Raw genomic sequence first — 4,907 nt, forward strand, 5'->3', positions numbered from 1 at the left:
GTGACTGTGAAGCAACTGGATTAAAATCGAAATCTGTCTGGTTCACTCATGTCCGTTCATCAAGGAAACCTGTCATTGTTACCTAATCTGGCCTCCACATGACTCCAGATCCACAGCAATGTGGTTCCCTCTGAATAAGGGGTTAGTAAGTTCATTACCACCTTCTGAATAGCAGTAATACTCATCTTATCAGTGCCATGCAATCCTATGTATCAACACGAAGGAAGTTATTTCTTTGTGAGTACCTTTTATTGACAGGCTGCAGATCCACTTTATAACACACAAAAGCCTCTATGAATGAATCTGTTAGTTGACCCCTCAGCCTCCGTTCTCATTAAAACTGAGACCGGCCTCTGGAGCCGTTGCTGAGGGTTATAGATTTGCAGATTCGGTTTCAGCTTTGATTTCTTTTACACCTTCTTTACTGTCCCTTCATCTACTTTATGAGAAGGCAGCCACTATTTGACACAGTTCTCCAACTGCATATCAATAAAAGCATTGTGTTGCATCTGCTGAAGATCTGAAATAAAAAACAGAACACGATTCAGAAACCCAGCAGGTCTAACGATGGCACAGAGACAGTTAGGGAGAGAGAAAGTGAGAGAGAGAGCTAAAGGGCTATCACACAACCTTAGACTGTGACCCCTGGTTCTAGGCTCCCCGGTCTTAGGGAACATCCTGTCGGCATTTATCCTATCTCATGATATTTGAACTTTATAGATTTTTATGAGATCCCACCACATTCTTCTGAACTCCAGTTAATACAATCCTAACTGATCCCGTCCCTTTTCATGCTTCAGTTCTGCCATCCCAAAAATCAGCCTGGTAAACCTCTCCTCTGGAGCCACAACATCCTTCCTCAAATAAGGACATCAATACTCCAAGTGTGGTCTCACTAGTACCCTGTACAATTAAAGCAAGATAAACCCCTGAAAGAGCCATTATCCCACTTTTGATTTAACCAACAACAAGCACCAAAATTAAACAGATTTACCACTTCTCACCGAAGTTTTGCGTAAAGATCTAGGACACTCGTCCCCAAGTCCGTTTAAATCTGCTGGGAACTCTCGTATCTCAACCCATGATAATAGGCTGCTAATGCCAGCACCTCTGCTGTACTGGGTCTCTTCCATCTCCATTCATTGGCTGGTGGCTCTGAAGTGACGAGAAATTAAACTCTCATTCTGATTCTGTCTCCCTCTGCTGGTTGTGAAATGTATGGCAGCAAACGCCTTCGGCAATGAGTAACTTGCTGGGCATTGAGCTGAGATTACATGACTTCGCTGAACACTTCCTTTCAATTCAGTGTCAAAGATGACTTTCTGACCTTTGAAACAAACAGGTTGTAAAACTGTAAACCAAAACATATTTACTTCTATTTAAGTACCCAGTTCACAAGTAATTATAAAAATGTCAGAAATGCTCATAACACTTGCGCACAAAGGACAGAAAAATTTAAACTGAGATTTGCATTGGATTGCTTTACCTCGCAGAACATAATATCTTACAGTGATGTGGATCCTCTAGGTAAGCTGGGTCATCATGTACCACTGATCTGAAAGATTCCAAAGGTTGATGCTACAGGCTTTCCCATCGTTGCTTACACGGTGAAATATCGTACTTGCGTTGTAATGACTTGTGTGGAAGGCTATTTACATCCCTAGAATTAAAATGAACATCAGATACAGCTGGGTAGATGGGTTACTTCAGGGAAAGGTGGGAGAGGTAGGCGGGTAGTGCAGGAGTCTCCTATGGCCTGTCCCCATCTCAGACAGGTATGCTGTTTCAGAAAATGTCGGGGGTGATGCACTCTTGGCAGAATATAGCACTGAGAGCCAGGTTTCTGAGACTGGATCTACTCTGACAAAGGGTGTGCAAGGATTGAAGAGATCAATTGTGTTAGGGGGCTCTCTAGTCAGAGGAACAGACAGCAATGATATATCAGAATGGTATGTAGCTTCCCGGGTGCCAGGGTTAAGGATGTCTCAGAAAGGGTGCCGAATATTCTCAAAGGGGGAGTGACCAGCAGGAGGTTGCTGTACACATTGGAGGCAAAGGCATAGGAAGAGAACAGGACGAGGTTCTGAGAGGAGAGGATATCGCAAATTAGGCAGGAGGTTAAAAGGAGGTCCTCGAGGGGAATAATATTTGGATTCCTCCCGGTGACATGAGCTAGTGAGGATAGGAATAGGAGATTAGAGCAGATGAATGCATGGCTGAGGAGCTGGTACAGAGGAGAAGTATACATATTTATGGATCATTGGGATCTCTTCTCGGGTAGAAGTGACCTTTATGAGAAGGACAGTTTGCACCTGCATTGAAAGGGGACTAATATGCTGGCAGAAAGATTTGCTACAGTTGCTCAGGAGAATTATTCGCTGATTGTGTTGTTTCCCAAACTTGATGGTACTCATTGATTCTGCGTAGATTATCAGAAGGTCATGACCGTTACCAAATCTGATGCACACCCAATTCCAAGGCTGGAGGATTGTGTGGAAAAAGTAGGACAAGCCACTTTCATAGAGTTGGACTTACTTTGTGGTTACTGGCAAGTACCTTTGTCGGAGAGATTGAAAGAGGTTTCTGCGTTTGTAACCCCAAATGGCCTGTATCAATTTAAAGTAATGCCCTTTGGAATGAAAAACGCACCAACCACATTTCAAAGGCTTATGAGCAGAGCTGTGACAGGACTGACTCATTGTGTTGTCTGTATAGATGACTTAGTGAACTTTAGCCAATCATGGAAAGATCAGATGGACCATTTGGGAGAGCTCTTTGAGAGACTACGGAAGGCAAAGTTGGTCCTAAACTTGGCAAAAACTGAATTTGCGAAGGGCGAAGTGATGTTCTTAGGGCACACCATCGGATACGGATGGATGACAACGAGGCACGTGAAGACAACGGCCAACGAGGAATTTCCAAGACCTTCCTCAAAGCGGAAGTGCTACGATTTTTAGTATTGATCGGATTCTACAGGAAATTTGTGCCAAACTTTCATAGCGTGGTAGCACCGCTAATGGATTTGTTAAAAAAGAACATGAAATTTTGTTGGACAGGCCAATGCCAGGAGGCATTTGAGAATTTAACAGTAGTGTTAACAACCACACCAGTTTTAGCCACACTGAATTTCTGGAAACCCTTCAAAGTTGCCATCGACGTGAGCGATGTAGGTGTTGGAGCTGTGTTGTTACATGAAGATGAATTTGGAATTGAAAGGCCAATCAGTTACTCATCAATAAGAACCCCTTGATATCCACCAGAAAAGTTATTCAACCAGTGAAAAAGAGTTATTGAGTTTGGTACTGGCCTTACAACATTTTAATGTTTATGTTGCAAACAACACATCAGAAATGGTTGAGTATACCGATCACAAACCTTTGACATTTCTGGAACGATTTAAGGACAAGAACACCAGATTATTTCATTGGAGTTTCATGTTACAAACATTTAATTTACAGATTGTATGTGTTGTGGGTCATGAAAATGTTATTGTGGATGCACTATTGTGGGTTTAAAAGAAAAATGTTTATATAAGATAGAAACGGTAGTGTTCAATGTTCTATATAAATGGAGTTAGTATAAAATATATAACTCTAGATTAATGAGCTATGGATCTAGCAATACAATGGAGTTAAGGTTCTAAAAAGAAATGAAGCCATCTTTTCTTAATGATAGTTCATTTTTTTTCTTGAGGGGGGAGGTGTTACGAAGTTGGGTAGAGTATTTGTGGATTGGGGGGCAGGACGTTAGAATTTGGTATTTGTAAGATATTGGTCTTTTTTTAAAATTCTAGGGGAGAAAGCATTGTGTGGTCCCTTTAAAAGATTGTGCTTTTTAAATAGAAACATAGAAGACAGGAGCAGGAGGAGGCTATTCGGCCCTTTGAGCCTGCTCCACCACTATTCATGATAGTCTGACTCAATAGCCTAATCCTGCTTTCTCCCATAACCTTTGACCCCATTCGCCCCCAAGCCCTAAATCTAGCCGCTTCTTAAATACATTCAATGTTTTGGCATCAGCTACTTCCTGTGGTAACGAATTCCACAGGCTTACCACTCTGGGTGAAGAAACCTCTCCTCATCTCCATCCTAAATCGTCCACGCATAATCCTTAGTCTGTGACCCCTGGTTCTGGAAGCCTCCCACCACCACCATTCAGCTGAACTCTAGCAAAAACAATCCTAACCCAGGCAATCTCTCCTCGTACGTCAGACCCACCATCCCCAGAATCAGCCTGGTAAACCTTCGCTGCACTCCCTCGAGAGCAAGAGCATCCTTCCTCAGAAAAGGAGACCAAAACTGCATACAATATTCCAGGTGTGGCCTCACCAAGGCCCTGAACTGCAACAGCACATCCCTGCCCCTGTGCTCGAAACGTCTTGCAATGAAGACCAACATACCATTCGCCTTCTTTACCGCCTGCTGCACCTGCATGCTTACCTTCAGTAACTGGTGCACAAGGACACCCAGATCCTGCTGCACACTCCCCTCTCCCAATTTATAGCTATTCAGGTCGTAATCTGCGTTCTTGTTTTTGCTTCCACATTATTCCAAATTATACTGCATCCGGCATTGATTTGCCTACTCACCCAACTTATCCAGATCATGCTGAAGGATCCCTGCATCTGCTATATATGCTCCGCTATAAAGTCCTGATAATGGATTCAAGAATTTTCTCCTCTACTGATAATAGGCTTACCAGTCTATAATTCCCTGTTTTCTCTCTACCTCCTTTTTTGAATATTGGAGTGACATTAGCTACCCTCCAATCTGCTGGGACTGTTCCTGAGTCCACAGAAAATAAAAACCGAACGAACTGCGGATGCTATAAATCAGAAACAAAAACAGAAGCTGCTGGAAACGCTCAGTAGGTCTGGCAGCATCTGTGAAGGAAAAAACAGAGTTAAC

General features: G+C 42.8%; 1 long non-coding RNA gene across 1 annotated transcript in view; it reads right to left on the minus strand.

The window, feature by feature from the left end:
• Positions 1 to 251: 251 nt before the first annotated feature.
• Positions 252 to 4,907, minus strand: part of LOC125484427 — an 11,347-nt gene continuing 6,691 nt past the window's right edge. Inside the window, exons 2-4 of the long non-coding RNA XR_007263247.1 lie at positions 1,487 to 1,660; positions 1,005 to 1,327; positions 252 to 520 (exon numbers count right to left, since the gene is read on the minus strand). This is a non-coding gene — a long non-coding RNA (uncharacterized LOC125484427). The remainder of the gene's footprint in view (positions 521 to 1,004; positions 1,328 to 1,486; positions 1,661 to 4,907) is intronic.

This window comes from Rhincodon typus, chromosome 11, assembly GCF_021869965.1.
Source record: "Rhincodon typus isolate 14 chromosome 11, sRhiTyp1.1, whole genome shotgun sequence".
In the NCBI taxonomy this organism is placed as follows: domain Eukaryota; kingdom Metazoa; phylum Chordata; class Chondrichthyes; order Orectolobiformes; family Rhincodontidae; genus Rhincodon; species Rhincodon typus.